Source organism: Trachemys scripta, chromosome 21, assembly GCF_013100865.1.
Source record: "Trachemys scripta elegans isolate TJP31775 chromosome 21, CAS_Tse_1.0, whole genome shotgun sequence".
In the NCBI taxonomy this organism is placed as follows: domain Eukaryota; kingdom Metazoa; phylum Chordata; order Testudines; family Emydidae; genus Trachemys; species Trachemys scripta.
In genome coordinates, this window is record NC_048318.1 from 16553501 (window position 1) to 16579267 (window position 25767).

Here is a 25767-nt window from a genome sequence, read left to right on the forward strand (position 1 = left end):
CTTAATTTCAGATCCCTGGATGGAAGGTGCTAACTTTCATTATGCATTAATTATTTTAGCTAATCAGTCCTACTTGGACTTTTGCAATGCCATAAATAACATAACATAAAACGAGAGATGCATTGCTAGCAATAGAAGGAGTTGCTCCCAAACGTTTGCAGGTAATGGTCTCACTATAAAGTGCAGACAGAGTGCTCTCAGTGCCTGCTCCCCGATTTGCATAAGTAATTGACAGCTCATTAACTGCTCATTAGAAACATAGGGATCCTTATGACAAAAACAAACCCTAGTGACTGAGAAGGGGGCAAAGATCCTGCTTGGGAATTACTGAGGAAACTCTCAAACAGATTCATGACAGGCCAGAAAGCAGCCTGCCTGCCCAGGAAATAGACACCCTGAGCTCTCCAGAAGTCCCTGAAGGCTGTAAACACCTGGGATGGAGAGAGCCTCTCTCCAAACATACAGAACAATTCCTAACACAGAACCTGTCCATTCTCCACTTGCCTGGCCCATGTTTGCTGGCCACAGGGGCGTCGCATAGGAGCTGCTAGCTGTGGTGGCTCTGTGCAACTTCCAGAGTCCCCTACACAGGTGAAATCCTCCCTCCAGGCTTCAGCCAGTGCTCTCGGGGGATGACGGTGTGTAGTGAGGCTGAGTGGTCTCCCCCTGGTGGGCGGAGCCAAACCTGCTCCGCCTCCTTTGCCCGAAGTAGTGGGGCAGGACAGGAAGTATAAAAGGAGGACCCTGTAGCTCAGTTGGGGCTGGACCAGGGAAGGAAGCAGACATCTCTTCTAGGAAGCAGGGATCCTGGGCTAGTGGCCAAGCAGACTAGCGTCTTGCTGCCTGAGGAGGCTGAAGGCTCTGAGAAGTTACTGGAGAGGATGCCACCCGACTGCCAAGCGGCAAGATGGATCCTGGTGTTGACAGAGCAACGACGGCAGAATTGGGTAGGAAGTAGCCACGGGGAACCAGACTTTAGTGTGGTTACACTGCTGGCAAGTGAGACAGCGTGTATGTTTCCCTGCTAACCGAGGGACGGGACCACCTGCCACTAACTGGGACCTGGTGGAGTACGGTGGGCCTGGGCCCCCCTACCCTCTGCTGCCACCCCACTGCAGGGATATGGAGGTGGAACTGGCAGTAACCCTGCTACTACATGTAGTAAAAGAGGGGATGTGGAGGAGGGCATGAAGATGATGGCGAGAGAGGCCAAGGGGAAGATTTTTAGCTAGCCCCCCTCACCTTTTTCCTAGAACAGTCAGAATGGCCAGGCTGAGTTTAAGGGAACCCCTTTCCCCCAGTCAGATATGGGGAATGAATTCTTGAGTCATAACACATTCTAGAAGCTGGATACAAAATAAGTACAGACCAGAAACTGGTTGTTTGGGAAAATAAGACTTACCTCTCACACAGCAATGTATGCCTTTGAAGCCCTAGACAAATATTCATATTCTCAGAACACTGCACAAGGCAGTTATTATTTATCAGCCTTGCAGAGGGGGGAACTGATGCGCAGAGAGGTTCTGGCCCAAACTGTTTGGTGAAGGGTGCCTACAATTAGGCACCTAAATGCATAATTAAGCATTTACTTAGTGGCCTGATTTTCAGAGGTGCTGCACACCTGCAGCTCCCAGTGATTTCAAGATCTAGAGGATGGAATGCTGGCCCGACTGAACTCCGTGGCAAAATTCCTGTTGACTTCCATGGATTTAGGATTTCACAGGGCCAGGAGGGCTATCTTTATGGCCTGCAGTTTTGCACGTTTTAGTTGATGTGACTAGTGCTCTTGGATGCCCTCCCGTTACGAGCTCTCTAAAAACCATGAGGTTGGCCACTGCTCATCCTGAGGGACAATTCAGTTCCATTTCTTGTCCCCTTCCCCATCACAGGTGACCAGGAGTGGCTTACTTGCCTGATTACATGAGTGAAGAAATTGGTGGTGACGTTCACAGAGGGAATCCCAGACTGAGATCCTGCAGCCTACCCATGGATTCCACTCCTAGGGTCAAGGGCTTCTAGCCCCAGTCCTGAGAACAAGGAATGTTTTGCCCACCCCTGCTCTGGTTGTCCAAGCTCAGGCTGATAGGCAGTCAGCACCACGGCCCTGTCATGAAGTCCAAGAGACAGAAATAGAGGGAGACGGGGAGGAGGAAAGGACTAGAATGGCCTTTTTCTGCCTAGCCGCCAGCCCCATCGTTGCCCGCACCACTGAATAGCAAAGAACAATTTAAGTTTCTTTGACTCCCTTATCAGTGTGAGCAGCCAATGTGCCATGGTAACTACAATCTTGAAAGTCAGGTGCGACAGGAGGGGGCTATCCAGCTGTGGGGAATGAATTGCTGGCGTACTCAATGAACCAGTCCAAGTAGGTCCGCCTGCTACAACAAGATAAGGTGGCTGGTCGCTCAGGCCTCCGTGCAAAGCTGGTGTCACTGTGGCATCTTGCTGGGTGGGAGAACAATCTCCAACCAAGATAAAAGGATTGTGATGGCAGAAGTAGACCATGCCGAATGTTACCCCTCTAATTCAGTGCTGGGGCTGAATCTTAGTGTTCATGAAAACAAAGGTGCAAAAGTCTTTGGGTTGTGCCAGGGTAGGGTTCTTATGCTCCCATCAATTCCAAGAGGTAAGTAATACCTTCTGTGCCACCCAGCCCTGCCACTAGAATTCAGTCCTGATGGGCAAACCCCTTCTTCAATGGTCTAGTCCTAGATCCCCCCCATAGCTCTGCTGCAGCACCTCAGTCCTAAGTACAACACGTCTCCAACTAAGTGACATTTTGTGGTCAGTAAAGTCAAGCTGAAGTGCAAAGCCAACTCTCCCAGAGTGACCAGTATTACCCTCCTCCATCCTAAATTCCCTCAGCGGAGAATTCCCCCAGTCATTCTATCTTCACAACTTCCCCCATGGCTCCAAATCCAGTGGCGACAGCAAGTGCTTGGCAACCTCAAATACCTGCCAGTGCTCTCATGTGAGGCCTGGGGAGTGTCTGGCCAAGTTCCCCATTCCGATGGGAACGAGCAGGATAAACAGAGACTTTCACCTAACAGTGGATTGTCCTAAACACCTGTGTGGTGTTGCTGTTTGTGTATTTGATGGTGAGGATCTTAGTTATACAGCACCTTTCATCCCAAATCATTCAACAGACTTAAACTAACCAGAGGAGTCACTTCACCCGCCACTGAAATGCAGCCATCTCTGGGATGAAACATAGCCGCTGTTTACCAGCACCAAGCAGCACTGCACAACAATCGAAGGAAGGAAGGGAAGGGGACTACTTAACATAAAACATTGACTCCATAGTTAATAATAAAAGTACTTCTTTGTGCCATTACAGAGCATGGTCTTGGCCTCAAAGGCGATAGCAGTGTCGTTCTCCTCACGGTGCAGACTGAGGTGCAGAGAAGTGAATGCCTCAGATCGCAGTCAGTTAGCGGTAGAACCCAGGCATCCTGCCGCTAAAGTCCCATCCTCTGCCCCTGCTTTATCCCTTCCTGCATGAGTCCAGTGGCCAAGTCCTGCAGACTTCAATGGGAGTTAGGTGGCTCAGTACCTTGGATGATCTGTGCCTCTGGGCCTGTTTCCCCATTGGCCCATGGGGAGAATAATCCTTCCTTTCTCTCCTGTGCCCCCATTTTCTCTTTTGTTTATGTAGCCTGTAAACTCTTAAGGGCAGAGTCAATCTCTCACTATGTGTTTGTGCAGCTCCTAGCACCATGAGGCCCTGGTCTCAGCTACGGCCACTGGACACTACTATAATGCAAATCAATACTGCCATTTCAGCAGTGGATGCACCGATTTCTATCTGCCGTTCGTGAAAAGCACTAGGACCCCCTTAGGATGAAAGGTAAGCTATTCTTGTTGTTTTGTTTAAGGCTCCTATTTGCTGCCCTTAAACTCCATCTTGTAGTTGTGTCCACACTTGCTCTTCACGTAGTGGATAAATAATTTGCATAACTTAATTAAATTTAAGTAATCTTCCCTGAAGCCTGCCTGTAAATGATGCTGTGTACATGGTCTTAAAGCAAATCTGTGCAAAATGATGAAAGAGCCTATTTCAGTTAAGCAAATTATGAGGAGGCGGGTGACGTCCTCAGTATAATAATTCCCTGTGAATTATTTATATGGAATCTGCAATTACATTGAGCAAAACAGTGTTGTGTGCATAATGCACACTTAATTAGCCAACCACCTGTTATGAATTCAGGCACAGCCAATGGTGGGATCCCTTATAAATTATCCTGCTGCTGTAGTAGTTGTTTATTGACATGCTGAGGGAAAGGGGGAGATGGGGCAGGAATAACTGAGGGACACACCACGTGGGTAAAACGGAGCACTGGAAAGGAATTGCCCAACCTCCGTGGCCACTCAGCTGAAACAAGCAATTTCAGAGGCAAGTTTGGCCAAGCTCCGTGCTAGCTCCACTGACAACATGCTCTCATCTTTCTTCACCCTACCCCTTTATCCCCCTCACTCCATCCATACCAGGCTTCAAGCCAACCCCTGTGTCTGTCTCTTGCACTCTGATTTCTGGGGCCTTTTCTATGTAGCTGCAGCCACGAAGAATCTGTCCGTTTATCATCCCTCTGAATTCTTATGTTGACACCCATCACGCTAGCATCCAAATCCCATCTCTGACTTAGTCTATTATGCCTCAGCAGTCTTCTCCTTCCAGTCCCACTTGATGTGCACCTTTTCTAAAAGGCCTGTTGATCCCAGTCCCTCCCTACAGAGAAGTGATAAAGCTAGAGAGTGGAAATCCAACCACATACCCAGCATAGTTCCAAACAGCACTAACAGACTTAACAAGAAGTGAGCAAGCCTGTGCCAGCCATTACACTACTGTTAGTTACATCCCTGGCCTTCATGCCTCCATTCATACATCATGTACCTGGGCTGCAAGTACCTCAAGTTGGGATTCCTGTTGTCCTACCTATCCATAGGTTAGAGAAATCCATGAGAAATCAGCCCCAAGGCATGGAGATAGCTGCCATTTCAGCTCATCTTCCTCCTGTGCTACAATGAAGTTTAGACCCTACACTAAAAACAGCCTAGATGGAGCTGTGTTATGAGGCTGCAGGAAAGGAAAGGGGATTGGGTCATGATGGGCTTGTAGGGCCAGACCTGCCTCCTAACACGTTTCTCTGCCATGCAAACAATAGTGGGACCAGAGCTCCCCTTGCAGAGCAGCTCTGCAACCCCCACTGCTACACCACTCCTGGGCTCATCCTATTTTACCCCACTGTGTCACACCATGTAGGGCTTTTATATGTTGCAGAAATATCCGGTTTGAACTCAGTGGAGAACTTTCACTCATTTTACCCATGCCATAAAGTTGGATTCCAGCCCCCTCTTCAGGAAATAGAAAATCCCTCCCCTTCAAGTTCATTAGCCCAAAGTGGGGCTGACGTTGTCTGGGGCTGAAAGCAGAAGTTAGTTGTTGAGTGAGTGGCCGACAGGAGCATGTGCTCTTTCCCCATCAGATATTGGACTATTCTTGAATGTTTAATAGGAAAGAAATTAGGGTTTTTCTCCTTTAAAGATTTACCATGTACAAATGTATGAGAATATTAAAGGCAACAATTAACTTTATTGGAAACCTTATATTCTCCAGCCTCATTAGAACTGCCAACAAGATCTATTATTAGTATTACTATGCAGATAATGTAATAAAAAGGGTATTTAAAGTAGATAGTTTTGCATTGAAATAAAATAGTTTTTCTTTCCCTTTCTCTCACTCACTCTCTTTTTAAAAAGAAAGTTATAGCACACCCCAGTCATTAAGCAAGTGTTTGATTGCCCCAACATGCAGAGGGGAGAGGGTCTGCACCCTTTCCTTTGAAAATGTTTTCTGCCAGGAATAGACCTTAATCAGCATCAGGATAACAAATACACACTGCACTCACGGAGCATCTCATCTGCCTCAGAGAAGCTCAGAGTACTCTGCAGCCATTAACGAATGAATCCTCCCAGCCCCCGGTGTCCCTATTAACCTCAACTTCACCAACGGGGGGGAAACTGAAGTCAGAGATGTGAGTGCCACAAGGCCACATGGTGCATCAGTGGCAGAGCAAGGGAGAGAACCCAGGAGTCCTGATTCCTATAAGGTCTCCCATTTTAAAACAGGGACCTGCTGGGGCATGCTTCTATCTGCAGAGCTCCCTGTCCCAGCTCTACCAGCCATCCCACATGTGCACTGATTGCACGCACCACTAACCCGAGCAAGGGGGCTAACCGGCACGTTGTGTCTGTGCTCTCCACGCAGCTCTAAGGGTGTGAGAAAACCACAGTTGGGTTCCAAATGAGTGTTTTCCCCTAGCAATATACCAACTCACAAGGTCATCTCCATATGTGCATTGCTGTTCTCAGGTTCTGGTGTCTTGTGCACTAGAAGGCAGTCAGGCGAGGCCCTTAGGGCTCCCAAACTATTTAAAGGAATAATACCCAATTCATTTACACTGCACAGTGATTTTACATTGGGGGGTTTACACGCCACTCCTGGTAGATGGAGAACTGAGCTGTGAGGATAAGCCCAAGGGATTGGGTAGGAGCTGGGTCCATCAATCGATCCCTCTTTTTTCGGTGATCCACACCATGAAGCTGTTGGATTCCCATCTTAAAACTTCAGTTCAGCTTCCCTTTCCCTTTCCCTCACTGGGATGCCTGAGGGCACAGCATTTCTGTGAGGGAGAGGGGACATGAGGGGGAGGGGGCTATGCTGGGAAAAGCTGCTGAAAATGCACAGACAAAAAGGAAAAAAGATTGGGGGCACTTTTTTGAAAACCCCTACAAGAAGCTGAGCATGGCAGGTTCTCACACTTCAGTTGGCTCTCAGAATCGTTGGTCCAGCTGTGACTAGGTACCATCCAGGGTTCTCCTCTCTGATGATTGGCTAACACAATACAGAAATTCCTCACAATGGGAAGCCCAGGGCATGAGTCTCCAGTACCATGCGTTCCCACGGTTATCGGAACACAGACAGCAGGGTGACCCACTCCACCCTGCATGCACACCCAGCAGCTCTTCCTGCAGGGTCAGAGAAATCAAGAGTTGCACACCCAGTGCTCAGATCCCTTGGTATGGGCACCTGGGAAATACCTGAGACAGCTGGTCAGATAGACAGTAACAGGTGCTCACCCACACGGACACCCTCTGCCCGTAAACACATGCCACATAGACACACCATTCAGAATGCCATGGCAAGGGCTGTTTCTGTAATTCACCACTGCTCCTGTTCATGGGTCATTTTGCTCATGCTGCAATTGTTGATCAATGCCAAACCCTGCAGCCCTGAGAAGTTTGGGAGCAGGCCATGCCAGGCTGGTAACCTGCTCTGCCATATCTGTTTGGTGCATTTGCTCGGGCCCCACAGAGATGGCTGCCCCTGCCTGACTAATGGGAACTGGGTCTTCCTGCTCAGTCATTCCTAGGCCCCCTCCCTCCCCCAATGGAGGGTGCTGCTCGGAGGGCTGGCACCAACTTGCCACTGCCGTACAGAGCTAGGGCAAGTGGGTAGTGAGGGCTGGCAGCAGGAAGGTGAGAGCATAAGCCACACGGAGATGATGCAGCCTCATGCGATGGCACCAGGACCCACAGGTAGTTGAGGACAGCAGGAGGGGCAATGGCATTATCAAAGCAGAAAGCATCAAGCGTGTGTTATGTCCTGGAGATAGTACACACTAGCTGACTCCCCTCATCGCAGTGACTCTGACTGGAGCATATGTGTGTTGCGTGTGTATGTTTGCACGCGGATGTAAACACAGACTGCTGCCAGCCATCTTCTTATAGCACATAAGTGGGGAAACAATTTGCATAACTTAATTAAAATTTTACAGTAATCTTCAACTAGTCAGGTTCTAACAAACAAACATAAAATCCTCTGCCTTAAACCCCGAAGGTTAATTAGCCTCTCATAGGTGTCTGCCACCTCAAGAAAAGCAAATTGCAGAAGAGCAACAGTTGATTTGCCTTGTTTTTTGACTGGCTGATTAAATAGGGCCCTGAAAATCAAACTAGGCCTAGGAATCTAGCTTGGAATCGACACTATCTCCAGCCCCCAATTGCCAGGCCAGAGATTTGCTCCTGGTCTTTGTACTAATCACTGTTCCCTCATGTTGAATATGCCACCAGCCATACTGCAAAATGTGCCAAATGTAGACAGGCTAGAGAGCATCATAGGAATTGCCATCCTGTATAAGACCATTGTCTATAATCCAGTGTCCTCTCACCACCAGCACCAGCTGCTTCAGAGAAAGGTGCAACAAACCCTGCAGTTATGGAATAACCTGCCTTGAGGAAAAACTTCTTCTTGGACCTCAAAAGCGAATGCCTGGATGAATCCCTGAAGCCTAAAAATAGATACTAGAACTGGTCAGAAAATGGATTCCCCCCCCCCCCATTGAAAATTTTGACTCTTCATCAAAAAAAACAAAACCAGAACATTCTTGGCCAAAAATGCTGAAAATTTTTGCCAAGAAGGTTTTTGGGTGTTTGGCTTTCTAGAGCAAAATGAAAAACTTTTGAGGAAAGCAGACACATTCCTCCAAAATAGTTGTTTAATCAATCGTATTTTCCATAGAAAAAAAATTCCAATGAAATTTTCCCACCGTCCCCAGTAAATGACCTCACACTAACAGTGCAACTCTGCTTTGTATTGGGAAAGACAAATCTTTCTTTGCATCATCAAATTGTACACAGTCTGATACCTATTTTTTTTCTGTTTTATTTTATGAGAGACACTTCCATTTCTTGTTCTAGTCATTTACTCTTGTCCATAGTTAGACGCATGGGTGAGAATCTCTATCCTTTCATGCTCCAGCTTCCATTTAACCACATTACATCCCTGCAGCAGGTGGGCGTGGGAGAGGAACAAGCACCTAAGGAGTAAGTAAAAAAAAAAAAAAATAGGTTACATTTGGTGATACAAAAAATCCTGTGTAAAAATATCAGGGCTCGTTTTCCTCCCACCTCCTCTCCTGAGTTTTGCTCTGAATCACAGCTTTAAATATGAATCTACAAACACAAAGTGGAACTCGACTGCAACATTAAGTCAGTGGAGTTACCCCCTTGTAAAACTGGCGTAAATGAGAAGAGAGTCAGGCCCTCTCCCTCCTCCAAGGCCATGCAGAACACTGTCCAGTGGGAGTAGCGAGTGCCACGGCTTAGCAACTTGGGCACAGAAAGGGGATTTGAGAGGCTATGTGGGCTGGTTGGGAATGAACAGACCTGCTCTTGAAATCCATAAGCCGTTTGTGAACAGTGGTTTTTCAGCCAGCGTTGGGCTTCTCGGCATAGCTGCGCAGAGCGAAGGGGTGTTCAGGGACTCGGAACATGGACTCTTATCATCATAAAAAAGAATTGTTTAATTTGTGGGTTTAAATTTTAAATAACTCTGCCAGAGGAGAGCAGCTCCTGGGCCGCTCTCAGCTCTCGACCTTGCACTCAGCCGCTCCATTCAAATTCCATTTCGGTAAGAGCCCCCAGTGGGGATTCAAATACCATTTAAATGAGCTCGTTTCTCTCATTCCTCTGAATGTCTCTCTGCTGCAGAACACAGGGCAGGACAGCTCAGCCAAGATCCCTGTCTTTCCATACGGGCCATGTGTGACGCCCTCTGTTCTGTTCTAGTCTCTAGAGGTTTTTATACCACGCTCATCACTGTAATATCTCAGCACCTGTTGGGCATAGGACTCCGCATAGAATCACAGAAATGGGCTAGAAGGGACCTCGAGAGGTCATCTAGTCCATCCCCCTGTGCTGAGACAGGCCCAAGAAAACCGAGACCATTCCTGGCATGTGTTTGTCTAGCCCAGGGGTTGGCAACCTTTCAGAAGTGGTGTGTCGAGTCTTCATTTATTCACTCTAATGTAAGGTTTCACGTGCCAGTCATACATTTTAACATTTTTAGAAGGTCTCTTTCTATAAGTCTATAATATATAACTAAACTATTGTTGTATGTAAAGTAAATAAGGTTTTTAAAATGTTTAAGAAGCTTCATTTAAAATTAAATTAAAATGCAGAGCCCCCCTGACCAGGGGCCAGGACCTGGGCAGTGTGAGTGCCACTGAAAATCAGCTTGTGTGCTGCCTTCAGCACATGTGCCATAGGTTGCCTACCCCTGGTCTAGCCTGTTCTATAAGGAGCAATGTAAAAACCTCCCCCTCCCTGGAAATTGTAGAGATGTGAATATTGGCACAAAAGTATCACTTTGTACATTTGGGCTGAAATTTTCAAAGCCTCTTACCAGATTTCAAGATAACCAACCCCCAAGCGTTCAAAATCACATCAGACCCCCAAAACTTTGAGATTTTTTAGAAATAAGGAGATTTTCAGAATTTATAATTTTTTTTTTTTTTAATTTCCTGCCTGGTTTTGAGTGTCCAGTGTGCACATTTTCCAAAATTTCTCCACCATCTTAAGGCTGGAAACTTTTAAATGACAATTGTGTGGGTGAGATATGTGAATGCAGTGGACTCAACTTTCTCAGCAACTGACCCACAATTGCTGAACTCTCTCCCACCAGGGATTCAAGTGGCCATGAACCGTACTACCTCATCTCTTTTTTTAATATGATGTCTGATTTGTAAAACACTCAGATACCACGGAGAAGAACAAGGTAGAACTACACAAAGAGATGCATTCTATTTTCCCATTTCCTGAGTGATGCTAAAGCAGCTGTATTGCAGAGCGGATCTGGATAAATCTTGGTGGGCTAAATGGCAACTTAGGGCCCAGCCTTTCTTACCTTTCATCTTAATTTGTGGAGTAAAAGGGTGTCAGTACCAGAAACTCAGAAAACGTAATACTTCCAATTGACTAGTTCAGGTCAGATCTCCAGTTGGACTCTAAGGCACCAGCGAATAGAATTTTGTCTCCATTGTTATTTCTTTTCTTCCCCTTGAGTTTGTTTAAGGGGGACTGCTCCACACACTGGCCCTGCAAGAGCTGAATTGGGCCAGGTGGGCCCAATCAACTAATTAGGCTGCAAACAGGGGAGCTTTAGGCTGGAGGCAGCTAATTAGAGAGAGGCTCACCTGTGCAGGAATAGGTAGCAGGCTACAGACAAGCTGCTGGGAAAGGCTGCCGGATTGCATGTAGCAGTTACTTCCTGGGAAGAGGGAGGAGTGTTTGCAGTGACTCCTTGGGGGGAGGATTTTTGCAACTAGCACACCCAGAGAGAGAAGGGGAACCACAGCCTAGGAAGCAGTCCAGGGAAGGAGCAGAGAGAGGAAGCCCAGAACTGTGGCACTGAAGGTCCCTGGACTGGAGCCTGGAGAAGAGGGCAGGCCTGGGTTCCCCTACCAGCCACCACGGAATGGAGGCAGCGAATGGGAGGATTGCCTAGGACTGCTAATGGACTGTACTGCCTGGAGTGGAGTACCCCGGAGGGTTAAGTCACAAAGAAGATGCGGAGGGTCCTGGAGTGAGCAAGGAGGTGCAGACCAGAGAGAGAGTAACAGTGTGCAAACTGCGGAAGGAGTATCTACCTCAAGAGCTCATCCCCAGAGCGACCAAGAGGAGGCGCCAGACAAGCGGTGAGTGGAGCACCCTGTGAGAGTTTGCCACTAGAGCCCCTTGTACAAAGGACTGTTCCACCATATTTGTTACACCTTGCAGGCTAAGGCTATGTCTGCACGACAGCCTATGTCCGTGAAACTCATGTCACTCAGGGGTGTGAATATTCCACCCCCCCCCCCCAGCGCCATAAATTACACCGACATACATGTTCGTGTGCACAGCGCTCTGTCGACGGGAGCACTTCTCCTGCACACATAGCTTACTCCGCTCTCTCCCATCACCATAGAGCGTCTTCACCCCATGCACTGCAGCGGCACAGCTGTACTGGTACCAATGCGCTGCTTCGGAGCTGGCCTAAGAGAGATGTGTCCAAGGACCTGAAAGCAATGCTAGTAATGAATAGCCACTCGGCTCCCATTGGGTGACCGTGATCAGAGAGTTAATATTCCACCAGGAGTAATGGGGTAATGGCCCAGGCTGGGTGAAAGGGAAGAAGGGGTGTTTTTCAGTATGATCCATTGAGGGCTGTCTGGAGAACCGGTAGTCATAGCTGGGGTCTGCCTGCCCCTCCTCTTATTCTTACGTTCCTGCTCTTAAAACTTGAGGGGCTTCTGTGCAGGGCCAGCTCCAGGTTTTCTGCCACCCCAAACAGCCAAAAAAAAAAATCGGCGGCACTTCAGCAGCCGCTTAATCACGCCGCTCCATTCTTCGGCAGTAGTTCGGCGGTGGGGGTCCATCACTCCCTCTCTTCCTCTTTGGTGGCAGCTCAAAGAAAAAGAGAGGGACTGAGGGACTCACTGCCGAATTCCCGCCGCAGACAGGACGCCCCAATAGCGGATGGAGCCGCCCCTTTGTACTGGCCTCCCCAAGCACCCGCTTCCTTAGCTGGTGCCTGGAGCCAGCCCTGCCTCTGTGCAATTTGAAGAGCCCCTTGTTCTCTGTTTAGCCTGGTGAGGCTCTGAAGAGGGGGGTGTTTCAATGCCAGGACTTCATTTCCAAGGCAGTGGCAGAAATGCTGTGACAATCAATAGCCCTTGTATAGAAAGTGTGGCTACTCGAGATGAATTCTGATGGCTCAGGCTATACTAGATTGTAAAGTCTTTGAGTCAGGGACGGTCTTTCCACTAAATCTGTGCGTGTTGCATTGTGCCATGGGGTCCTGAGTCCATTTAGGGCAGGGGTTCTCAAACTGGAGGTCGGGACCCCTCAGGGGGTCACTAGGTTATTACATGGGGGGAGGGGTCACAAGCTGTCAGCCTCCACCCCAAACCCCGCTTTGCCTCCAGCACTTATAATGGTGTTAAATATATAAAAAAGTGTTTTTAATTTATAAGGGGGGGTCACACTCAGAGGCTTGCTGTGTGAAAGGGGTCACCAGTACAAAATTTTGAGAGCCACTGATTTAGCGCTCCTAGATGCTACCATATTTCAAATGAAAAAAGAAAAACGTAGGCACAGAAGGATTGCCTTGCTGGAAAGTCCAGTGGTCCATCCAGTCTTGCCTCTTGTTACATAGTGAGTGAAGCTATGAGCTCAGAGACCCTGAACCCACTGGGCGTCTGTAAGGCTCAGAGGGTCTGATCGGACACTGAGCTCCGATCTATGCAATTATCTGTGGCGAGCTTGGCTTTGCTGATAATTTGTTAGCTCCGCACATATCCTTACTAATTATAAATCTCAACCGAGATTTGCATTTTTATGAAATGCTTGTGCTGGAAATCTTTATTAAAAGAAACACCCGTACATATTAATTCAATCTAATCTTGGTCATTTCAGGTTCCATAAGAAAGTGCTTTTTGCAAAGCTACAAACCTAACATCTATAACTCCCCAGTTACACAGCAATCCTCTGCATTAAGGTTTGCGTTTATCTGTGAAGATGGTATATCATCCCTTTTATAATAGAATCTAATGAAGGCCGAGTCCTCCACTATCCCAGCATCTTCAGCCTGGATGCTTACCTAGTCTGAATGCCATGGGTCAAATTCATCCCTGAAGTAACTTCATTGCAGGAGGATGGACTTGATCTACAGCTTTGCAGGGAGACAAATCGATGGAGTTACACCAGAGGTGAATTTGATCCAATGATTATTAGTTATTTAGATTGTATTGTTGAGTGTTTTCCAAAGGCGGAGAGTATCACAATCCCTGCCCCAAACAGCTGGCAGTGTACAGATGCTTTTCCACCATGTTGCACTAGATTTATGCAGGTGCAGTTCCACTGACTCCAAATGGGTTGCAGTGACACATGGCAGAGAAGAATCGGGCCCTAGAGAGTCTATTATTTTCTTTTCCTTTTCTTTGAAACATTTTTTTGAGTCTATTAATGATGCACTGGAGGTGATCAGGAGCAGAGCCAGGCAAGGGACAGGGATTTTATGCAAACCCATGGGGAAAAATCAATACAGATCCCAGTTAGTCAGGGGCTTGTGCAAACATCTGGCGATCAGACTTTGGGGGGTTCAGTTCAAACCTTTGCGCATCTGTCCATAGGGATGTCAGTTAGCAGGGGTTTCCCTCAGACCTTTGGGGGGTGGGCCCTGTGGGCATACGTTGGCAGCAGGCTCTTTTATTCAGTGGGGTCAGTGTGTGGGGATACGAGGTGTCGGGGTATTCACACAAACCATGTTTCCAGTGTTGGTTTGCAGCCCCGGAGATTTACTGTGCATCACTGGTTTAATATTAATTTAAAAAACCCAAATGGAAACCCAGCTGAAACCAAGGACAAGCTTGGGATCGACACCACTGAGCAGAACCATCAATCTGCCCAGGTTTACATGAGGCAGATTCATGGAAAGATGCACGAACTGCTACACAGTCAGGCTGAGAACTGGGTTTATGAAGAAACACGGGAGCTGTCATAGCATTTACACGATGCAACTAATCAAAGATCACTGCAGTTCCCCCTTATGCTTTCCTTGTATTGGCTGTGGAAGCTCCCAAAGGAAAGCTGAATGTGCAGAACGGATTGGGCTACTTGAAACCTTCTGTTCCAATGGCCGAATGGCTCTCCTGGTTTGAACAGGGTTAATGCGTGACAGTAGCACCTAGAGGCCCCAAACAAGATCAGGGCCTTATTGTGCTGGGTCCTGTACAAACATGTACTAAGACAGGCCCTGCCCCATAAAAAAACCAAGCAGGTCTATTGTCCACATTGTACCAATGGGGAATTGAGGCACTGAGAGCTAAAATGACTTACCCCCATATCACTCAGGGAATCCGAGAAAAAGGCGCAGTGTGGTCTAGTGGATAGGACACTCAATCAGATTCAGAAGACCTAGATACCACTTCTGGGTCAGCGACTGACCTGCTGTGTAGGGTGACCAGACAGCAAATGTGAAAAATCGGGATGGGGGTGTGGGGTAATAGAAACCTATATAAGAAAGACCCAAAAATCGGGACTGTCCCTATAAAATCGGGACATATTGTCACCCTACTGCTGTGTAATGATGCACAATTCCCCTCCTGTCACTGTGCGCCCCCCCCCCCCTTGCACACTGTCTGTCTAGATTGCAAGCTTTTTGGGGTGGAGACTGTCTCCAACTATGTGTTCATACAGCACCTAGCCCAATGGGTCACCAATCTCTGTTATTACTGTAATGAAAATAAATAGATTAATAATAAATGAGCAGAGCAGGGAACTGAACCCAGATATCCAGAGTCCCAGTTCAGGGTCTTCACCCTACTCCCCAAAAACATTCTCTTTTAGCCTTGTGTTGAGGATGAGAATCAGACAAGTTAGATGGGACAGACTGGGGACCACCAGGCCTGTTTCTTAGCTTAAGACAAATATAGTCCCCTCGCAAAGGGGGGAGAGTTTCTTTCTCGACAGCGCTCAGTAAGAGTCACAAAAAATGTCTTTCTTCCCTTTAACAGGGACTCTTCTTTAATTGGGCTCTTCCTAGATGAGGCTCAAAGCCAATAATTTAATCAGCAATTTGTATCTCATTTGAAATGCCTTTGTCTGGAGTCAGGGGGAAAAAAGATTAGCGTTTCCTCCCTGAAATATGGCTGCCGGATGCAAGGGAATAGAGAACGCAAATAAGCAAAGCAAAGTCCAGCTTTCTGTATAGAGCTGGAGGCTTAGCGGTGCAGATTACAACAGCAGGTGATGAGCAACTTTAGCCTCCACTGTGTAGGCTGTGAAAAATCCTGTTACACTCCAAAAGCATTTTAGCTGCAGCTCTGAGTTTCAGAAATGATTGATCTGAAATCTAAAGGCCTGTCGACAACTGGAGACCAAAAGTTATTTAGCTCTAGGCCAGGAGGAGACTCGGTAGGGCCAAAGAGCTGTCGGATTCCAGGAGCGAGCTGGAGTTTGGAGCCTGCCTTCTTTCTCTCCGTCACCTGGGGGAACTTCTGATCTGCCTTGGATCTTGGCAGATAAGTTGTTTGCAGCTGTATTGCAGATCCCACATAGCTCAGCATTAGGTTGATCACCAGTGTTGACCATAGATGCCTGTGAAGTTTCTGTTCATTAGCAACTAATAACTAATTAGCCAATTAGCTAATATTAAATTTTAGGCCAGATCCTGTTGACTTAAATGGAGCTGTGCTGATTTTAACTTTCTGAAGACCTTGGATGAAATCCTGGCCTGATTGAAGTAAAGGGCAGAAGTCCCATTGAATTCAATGGAGCCAGAATGTCGCTCCTTGGTTTTAAGAGCTGGTCTGCATGCAAAACCAGCACCAGGTTAACTGAAATCAGGTATTGGACCAATTTAGTGAAGCAAATGCAAGCCTATATGTAGGAACACTTAATCATTTTGCAAGAGGATTATGTGGATTTCGCTTCATTTGGTGAATTACCAGTGTAGACGTTAGGAAAAAATACCCAAAAAGGGTTACTGAATCAAAAAAAGTGATGTGTTGTAAAACAGCTGTAGATGAGGAAGGACACCACTGTCCAACCTTGAGAACTTCAGCACCCAACTCGGTCTGTAATTTTGACAGACACCTGGGCCAACCAGGAAAGAGTGACCAGAAAGGCCAGAATCTGGTAGCTGCTGAGCTCAGCACTGGATTAATCCCACACTCTCTTACTATGTGTTTGGACAGCACCTACCACCATCAGGCCCTGATCCCTATGGGGGCTCTGCACGCTATCATAACATTACGTAATATTCTACTGGGAAAGAATCTCTGGAGTCTGTGTCCACTTAGTTCCTCGCTAGGAGTGAAATAACTCACTCCAAGGCTCCAAACTTTATCTGCTCAGGAGCTGGGAAAGTATCCTGTAGTTGTATTGGCGGCTTGTCATTTAGGGAAAAGTACCACAATTGTTCTACTTTAATATCCTCTCGGGAGACATGTAGCAGCCTTAAACACCTGATGCTAGTTCACCAGGGGGGAACAGTTATTCCATCATGGAATTCCAAGTCTCTTGATACAACATGAAAGGAGAAGTGTTCCCAGGCTGTCTCACATCCCTGGAGCTTGTCCTAGTCAGCAGTTAAACCTACAGGCCCCATTTGTGCAGACATGAAGGGAATTTACTCTTTCTTGAAGAAAAACCAAACAGAAATGGCGAATCCCCTGGTTTGCTTTCTTAGCAGTCTCCACTAAACTCAGACCTAGCAATGTTGTCAAACTCAAAGGCAGGCACCCTGTCTCTGAAGCTTGGCCACATCGGTTCTGCAGGGTCAGTGGGGTGTTTTCACTGCAAGAGGCATCCTAGAGAACAGTGTCCCGAAGAGAGGCTGTGAGAGACTTCAAGGATATCTGGCAGGAGCTGGCCCAGGTTTGGAGCATTCAGTCCATCACGAGTGCTGGCTGCTTACTTCAAAGCTTCATTAACAACAAATCAGCCATCGGAGTTCTGAAGCTGCTGGCTAATGAAGCCCAGCTGTGTCAGTTCCGAACCCTGCAAAACTCTGAGGCACAAAGGACAGGTTAGAAACTTTCCGGCTCTGGGAAGTGCCCTTTCTGCTGTAGTATCCTGTGGGGGGGGAGAGTGCACGGGAATATACTTCGGTTCTAGAGACCTGCAGCATAATGGGAGAGCCTATTGCCATGCAGGTGTCACTAACATAACGTGGTCCAACCTGCTGCAAGTGCACGCTGCACTCTGATGGAGATAAAACGGAAATGCACCGGCATAGTGCAAGGAGATGCAGCTAATACTAATGTGCAGTAGCACAGTGCAGGGAGATGGAGCATCAGGATTCAGGTCAATATTGATGTGCAGCAGTGCAACGCAACGGGGCAAGGCAAGCTAGGTTAATGCAGAGGGTTCAGGTATTGGTTTTAGGATGTTCAGGGCAGTCCGTAAGTGTGAAATAAATGCTTAGACAGATGAAAGAGCCAAGGATACCTGGTACTGTACTTTTGGCAATTCAGCACCAATACAGACCTACCTGAAATATTCAGAGGCACACGTAGGTGCAATCTACCTGGACGGACAGTACCTGGGACAGGCGGGCAAGAGTGTCTCTTTAAAGACCCAAGTGGTGTCTCCAGTGGAAAGCTGCGTCTAATCCCGCAAGAGAGGCCTATCTGTTCCTACCGCACTCTAATAGCGTTTCTCTTTCTATGTTAAAACCCTTTCTGAATTTGTCGCACTACAGACCCCCTGTTTCAGATTTTCATGTGTAATTCATGATTAGGGTTACCCCAAAAGGGGGGTCAATTCTCCACTTCCCAGGTACAGCCAGGGAGCTATTCCCATCTCTGAGGACATGCATTGGAGCCTTGCTAATTCACACATCACTGATCCACAAGCCCAGTAATGCTTTCACTAGGAGGGTGGTGAAACACTGGAATGCGTTACCTAGGGAGGTGGTGGAGTCTCCTTCCTTGGAGGTTTTTAAGGCCCGGCTTGACAAAGCCCTGGCTGGGATGATTGAGCTGGGAATTGGTCCTGCTTTGAGCAGGGGGTTGGACTAGATGACCTCTTGAGGTCCCTTCCAACTCTGATATTCTATGATTCCCCAAAGACACCTGTCCCTGCTCTCCGCCCTCTTCTCAGCTCTGATTTCATAGTCGGGACTGTGCTGAGCTTTCAATTACAAGCTCTTCCATAGAACGCTCACTAGTGTATAATATAAAGTATCATTATCACTTACAAGTCAACTGCTCTTGCCTAAATTAATGAAAAATATTAGAGGAAGCAGCAATGTTGAGTTTTATCATTACACTTGCTCACCAATTCACAAATGACTTGAGCCAGAAACCCATTAAAGACAATGGAAAGTGTCCCACTGACTTTGGTGGGCTTTGAATCAGGCCCCAATTTGCAATGGCTCTCCTAGCAGGTAGTGTAAATTCATGGTGGTTCTATGCTTATTTATATTATATACTAGGAAGGGGCCAAAACTTCTACCCTAACCCTTTTGTATCTCAGCACATGTGATGGGAGATGGATCTGAATTCCCAGAGCAAAATCCATCTGAACAGATTTTATTCCATGCTGGATTAAAAATCAGAAAAAGCCTAACTGGGAATTTGTTCTCACAGAATTTGAGGCCAAAGTGGTGGAAGTCTCATAAGAAGAGCTCGCCTTTTGAGAGTTCCACAATTCAGGATGGTGGAGACGTGTGTTTGGCTGTGAGAGATTGCTGCAGTTTGGTGTTGACAAACGCAAGAGAGAAATTGAGTTCAGATTTTCACTTTAAACCTGAATCCTAAACTGGATCTGAGCATTGGAGCCCAGAGACGCTAATTAGAGCTGGTTGGGAGTGTTTTGCCAAAACATTTTATTATAAAATATCAATACCTCGAAATGAGAACTTTTTGTAGGAAAGGGTCGGTTTTGACAATTTGACAAAAAGTTCAATTTTTTTTTTAATTGTTAAAACATTGTTTCAACATAATCAAAACAAAATTCTGATTTTTCCAGTTCAATTTTTTTTCTAAAATTAAGCTATGATAGCCAACAAAACTGTTAAAGAATAAAGAACAGTCGAAATGAAATGCATTGACTGACCCAAACAGATTTTTTTTTCAGATTTTTGAAAATTTGAGATTTTGACTTTTTGTCCCGATCAAAAATTTCTCATTTTTAATATCTCAAATATTTTCATGGGATGGGGAAACCATTTCCCACCCAGCTCTGAAGCTAATGCCTACTGTTGAGTCATGCCCTGGGAGAGTGTGAAGAGGATTCTCTTGTATAGAGGATGCTTAGTGTCTGACGGCTGGTCCTCACTAGAAAGTGAGCTCGACCTAGCCACATCACCATGGGGTGTGAAAAATTCACACCCCCGAGAGACTAAGCCCATTGTAGACAGGGCTAGCTTGGTGGAAAAGTTATTCTGTTGACCTAGGTACAGCCTCTCAAAGAAGTGGATTTACTACAACGGTGGAAGAACGTGCGAACACATGCACCAATTCCCCACGCAGCTGAAGGGCTGAGGACGAAGAGGATTTATTCTGAAACAAAGCATAGAAGATTCTGACAAAAACATCTCTCTCCTCCTCTTGAGCTGCCCTTTGAAATGGATTTCCCTCGTGGTGGCATTTCTCATTTTGACTGTTTGTCTCCCAGGAGCGTCCGGAATTAATATTCTGTGTTCCTGGTGCCTGCTGCTGTCTGGCTACCTTTTAATTGAGGGGCGCGTCTGACGAAGCCTTGAATCACTGCTGATAGAGTGAACAATGGAACTTGAAACATCCGTATCTCATCCTGGGAGCTGGCAGCTTGTTTCATTGCAGGTGTCTAGGGCAGAGGGGGGAGGAAACGGGTGAGCTATGCATTCAGCTACTGGCATCCAGATTCAATTTGAGCCCCCCCCCAGCAGAGCGACTTGTTCCTTCCATCTTGTGCCAGGCCTGGCAGTGGTTCCCTTGTAGATCACAGAGGATGCTGAACATGTCGGATGAGACACCTGTTATTTTAAGTGAATTTTATGCTGGTAAAAGGTGCCAGGATAACAACCCAGGGGATTGGTGTCTTGTATCCATAGAACAGGTACCACATGGGAGGACGAACCGTGTCTGCTTCCCACACACCCTGCTGCCTGCTGGTGGGTCCAGCTGCTCTCTTGGAAGCATCTCCTCTACTAATTCATTCTCAGTGGTCCACTGAATTCTTGGCCTCCCTGCTGAAAACAGCCAACAAGACTGCCAACAGTGTGGACACTTGGAATGAAGCTTGCCAAACTCGTGTCACTTGGGCCACCAAATATCCGTCCCTATGTTGAACTGGAAAGAAAGAGTTCAAGCACTAATATTTTCCCATTGTTCCTCAGTCTGGAGGAGGCCGAACAGGCCTAGAAGGGAGAAGCAGGGCAGGGCGGGTTGTTTTGGGAGGAGGGATGAAGGCGGAAGAGAACGAAAAGAAGCCCAGCCAAGGCGTAAAGGTCCTTGGCAGCAGAGCAGCGCCAGGACTCGGTTGCCTACCTCGCCTAAGCGTTCAGATAAGCTTTTTTTTTTTTGGGGGGGGGGGGGGGGGGGGAAGCTAAACTTCTGCGGGCTTAGCCATAGTGAACCTCTGCTCCCTGTGAGGTTTGTCCTTCACTAGAAATTAGTGACAACGTTCCAAAGCTTTTCCTCCATCTTCCCTGGCTTTAGTTGAAATGCAACACTTTGCTCCAGCAATCAGCTGGTAATCTTGTCGGTATTACGTAGCGGAGCTGCGCTGTCCTGCCCATCCGATGCCCTCTGCAACAGAGGCAGAATTGTAATTTCCCCTTGGAAGGGGAGCAGGAGGGAACTGAGGTTGACTTGGAGATGACTGAGCCACAGGAGTTTAAAATAAGCATCAGCTAATTCCAGCAAAAACAAACCTGCACTGAGATCAGATATTTTCCCGGACCACATGCCTGCTTTAAAGGGCCTTGGAATTCTAAATGTGCCTCTGAGAACATAGACTCCTTTCAGTCTCTCTTACTCGCTTTGCTGTTTCCTAGCAGGCAAATGAGGTCTGAAGTTTGAAACAATGTTTTCTTATCAATACTCAAGCCAATACTAATAAAGGCTCTGCATACTGATCAGACTCCTGGCACCTAGAGCACTGTCCTCCTTGTCGTGGGGCTGCGGGGACCTTGGTAGCTCAGAAGGGGCAAGGTTAGGCATATCAGGGTAGGCTTTGACTGATGCCCCAGGTGTTTTTTCTGCAGCCAGCTGGGGAGGGGGTGTGTGTGAAGCATGGAGGTGAGGGGATTTTCTGTGGGTACAAAAAGGGGTGGTTTTTCTTCCCTGAAACATCCTGATGCAAAGGAGACCAGCCTGGCTGTCCCTGGGATGTGATCCAAGATTTGTACCCCAGCAATCAGAGCTGCCCGTTGTCCTCCGAACTGGTATTGTTAAGTATTGGAAATCCATCTTCCAGTGCCAGTATTGCCAATCCCACACATATAAAAGTCATGAGATTTATTTTTTTAAATGATACAATGTGGGGTTTCTGATTTGCCTTTTGGTTCCTGAGCTTTTTGTTTAAGAGTTTTTTCCCCACAACCAGAAGGGTTAGAACAGGGGTCACCAACGCGGTGCCCACAGGTGCTGCGGTGCCCACGGGTGCCATGGCACCCGCTGGGGCATTTAAGTGCGCCCGCATACTGGCCAGCGGACGAGCATCCACCAAAATGCTGCCGAGAAGCAGCAGCATCCAGAGGCGTTGCCGCTGAAATACCGCCGATTTTCAGCGACATTTCAGTGGTGACGCCTCTGGATGCTGCTGCTTCTCGGCGGCATTTCGGCAGCGACGCCTATTGACGTTGCCGCTTGTTGGCGGCATTTCAGGGGATGCTCATCGGCCACCACGGTCCTCCGTGGTTCATTGTCTGGCACCCACCAGACGAAAAAGGTTGGGGACCACTGGGCTAGAAACACTTTTTACTGGAAAAGACAGCTGAAATTCTGACATGACTGCATGATGCCTGGAGCTGGACTTTAATAAAAGCCACAGATTCTGTGAGACTTGTGAAAATCACAAGAGTCGGCAATGCTGACTAATTATTTCAGGCCACCTACAGCCTTTCCCCACCAGATCTTGCCACTCTACTGGCTTGAACGTGGGCTGTGAGTCCAGACGTGGGTTCTAGGCTCAGCTGTGCCACTGACCTGGTGTGTGACCTTGAGCAAATCACTTCCCGTCTTTGGGCTCCAATTAGGGTTGACCAAGGTGCCCATCTTAGTAAAGTGCTTTGAGATTTACCGCTGAGAAAGCCGTGCCAAAGCAGAGTCTGCTCTTAGGCCTTGTTTATACTTGCAGTTAGTTCCCATCTCCACAGCTGTTGGCGCAAGCTGTGATGGTGCAAACCTCGCCTTTCTTTCACTGTGTACGGCACAATGAACATGGTGGCTCTTGGTCCCTCTGCAGTGGCTGGCACCTGTAATGAGGCTCATGAATTTGGAGCTGCCTCTGCGCTAAGGTCCCAGTCCATTGGGTTAAGAGGCGTCTGGTTTGTTCTCTGTACAAGTGTCATTACATTTGCCTGCACTCAGGGCTGAAAATCGGGGGCTTTGGGCCATTGGCCTCCTTTGGTTAGGATCACAGTGTATTCTCTCAGGCAAACTCACCCATCTTTCCTTTTCTCTCAGGTCGGGGGACCTGACAGATTCTGCTAATTAAAAGGAGAGAGAACCCTCTCCTCACACGCGCCCCCAACCACAGCCAGCTCCCAGTAACATGAGCAGTCTGCTACAGCATGGGAATCCCCTTCAGACAGATCTCCTTTGCCCACAACACCCTCCCTCTATCTCCCTCCTTTGCATGCCACACAGAGGTAGACATTGATAATTGATAAATCTTGCAGAGGGGAATAGAATAGCTTGTCAAATGTTAAGGCATCAGCGACACTGGTCAAATTGATCACGGTGGGAGCTGAACAGCCAGTGCTAATTAATGTATTGTTCTCCAGACACTGCTCTCCTGCAGCATGGGGGACAAGGTTCACGAACCTGAGTGTTCAGGTTCTGATCTATAACTTTGTAAGCCCGCTCCAGGGGCCAAGCTACCTTGGCCTCTGGGCCGTGACAGGAGAGAGACCCTTGGGAGGTGCTGTCTCAGAGTTCAGCTGGAGGGCAGCACTTTCCCATGCTAGATGCAATTTGAGGGAGAAAGTAAATGAAGTTTTGATGGGCTTGAAATGGTCTCAGAAAATGGCCAGGCCCATCCTTGCCCCAGGAAAGAGCTTCATATACTCAGACAACTTGTGCCACTCCAGTCACACAGCTATTGCTTCCTATGGGGGAGTGAGGGATCAGGGTGTGAAGCCTGACTGAATACAGAGCTGAAATGCCCTGAATTTACTGTAGGGCCATCTCGGCCTACTGAGAGATTGGCCTTGGATGGCCAACAGGGAAATAAATACTGGCCTTGCTCAGCTCAGCCCCCAAATGGCTAACTCAGAGCACCTGCCCATAGAAACCCAGGAGATTTATTCCTGCCCCAAAACGGAGAAGAACCCCATCTCCATCCCCAACGCCTTAGTGTATTACAGCACCATTGCTAGCAAACTCCTGGCTTTAAAAGAGAAGGGCATTCCCAGGGAAATACCCTGCCAGTCAGCTTAACCAATACAGGGTTTACAGTTTCCCAGTCCTACTCAGTGATGTCACATCACCTCAGTTGTGATACGTTTGGCGCCATGACCTCCAGCCAAGGATCTCGGAACACTTCTTCATCATGCATTCTATTATTATTCTCATTCTTTGCATTACCATAGTGCCTAGATGTCCTAGTCATGGGCCAGGCGCACACTGAGTTAAATAATTAAACACCACACAGTCCTTTGCCATGTAGGTGAGTGTCATTTTCTCTATTTTAGAAAAGATACAGCTGAGACACCATATGTGGAAGCGACTTGCCCAAAGCAACACAGCTGAGCGAGGAACAGAACCAAGAATTGAACCCAGGAGTCCTGCTCTGACTAAGACAACCCTGACACCGAAGGTGCTGCAGGTAATTTCACAAAAATGTGCGTTCTCATGTTTCTGCATTTCACAGAATACTCGAGCTGGTTGACACGTTTCCATTGAAAAAATTTCCACCCCAAAAATGGAGTTTTATCAAAAACTTTTTTCCCCCAGGGAAACCATTGGGGGAGCATTACTATATTAGATATGTATATGTATTTTATTTTTCAACAGGAAATTCCAAAATGAAATGGAAAATTTCAGTTTTTGAATCAAATCAAAACAAAACCAACATTTCCTGTTTTGAATGGACATGAAACAAAAAAGTTTGTTTCACTTAACTTAGAAATCTCTCACAAAAAATCCAGACATTTGAATAAGAAGCTTCAAATGAACAAAATGTTCCAAATTCTGTGCGGGGGAGGAAAAATAGCTTTACCAGCTTTACAAAATACACCTCTACCCCGATATAACGCTGTCCTCGGGAGCCAAAAATATCGTACTGCGTTATAGGTGAAACCGCGATTATATCAAACTTGCTTTGATCCACCGGAGTGTGCAGCTCCCCCCCCCCCCCCCCCCGAGCGCTGCTTTACTGCGTTATATCTGAATTTGTGTTATATCGGGGTAGAGGTGTACAGCTCGCTCTTCCCAGCTCTGTCTCCTATGTATAGAGCAGGTTAATGTGTAGATGCAGTAGAGAACCTCTGAGCCTCATAAAACAACTGTATTCCTAGGCTCAGATGAGCTGCAGAGTCAGGCCAAGCGTCCATCCAGGCAGTTTATCAACTCACACAGCTAATAAACAGCAGGGAGGCAGAACCCAGGATCTTTGGTTCTAATATTCTGGCTGCCAAACAGCTGCCCAAGGTCTGTCCCCTGCAGAGCGGAGATGCCGTTGATGTTACCATGCAGATGTGTAAAATAATTGAGTCATCTGGAAGCAATTTAAAGCTGGGAGTAGGAGTGAAATATGCCCCTACCCCAATGGGGAGGGGAATCTCCAGATGGATTTTGGATGCATTTAAACATCAGAGGAAAGCAAGAGCAGAGGCCTCTTTTTGGAACTCTCTTTTGTGCCTAGATAGTACAATCAATGACTGGGGCTTTATAAATAGCACAGACACAAAGACAGGCATGGGAACCTTCCTCTTGTTGCAGTCTAGTTGTTGTTGTTTTCTTTTACTCCAGATTATGAATTGTTTGATATGGAATTTCAAATGATCACTTAAGGATCTAATTAGCCCATAACTGCTCCAACTAAGCAACCTGGGTGTAGTGTGGGTTTAAGTGGTTAGTGCCTTTTTCTCTCTCTCCCTTTTAAATTGGCGTTTAATTAAGAGAATAAATAAAAAGAAAAGCCGCTTTGTCTGGGCCAAAATATTAAACAGCATGGTTCTTCTTGGGACAGGAGTGGCCTAGGTTTGGGGTCCTCTAGGGAGAAGCTAAAAGT

The 25767-nt window shown here is 47.1% G+C and overlaps 1 long non-coding RNA gene across 1 annotated transcript in view; it reads left to right on the forward strand.

Moving 5' to 3' along the window:
* Positions 1–3589: 3589 nt before the first annotated feature.
* The window catches only part of LOC117868655, a 40023-nt gene continuing 17845 nt past the window's right edge, over positions 3590–25767 (forward strand). The window contains exons 1-2 of the long non-coding RNA XR_004643689.1: positions 3590–3847; positions 24227–24360. This is a non-coding gene — a long non-coding RNA (uncharacterized LOC117868655). The remainder of the gene's footprint in view (positions 3848–24226; positions 24361–25767) is intronic.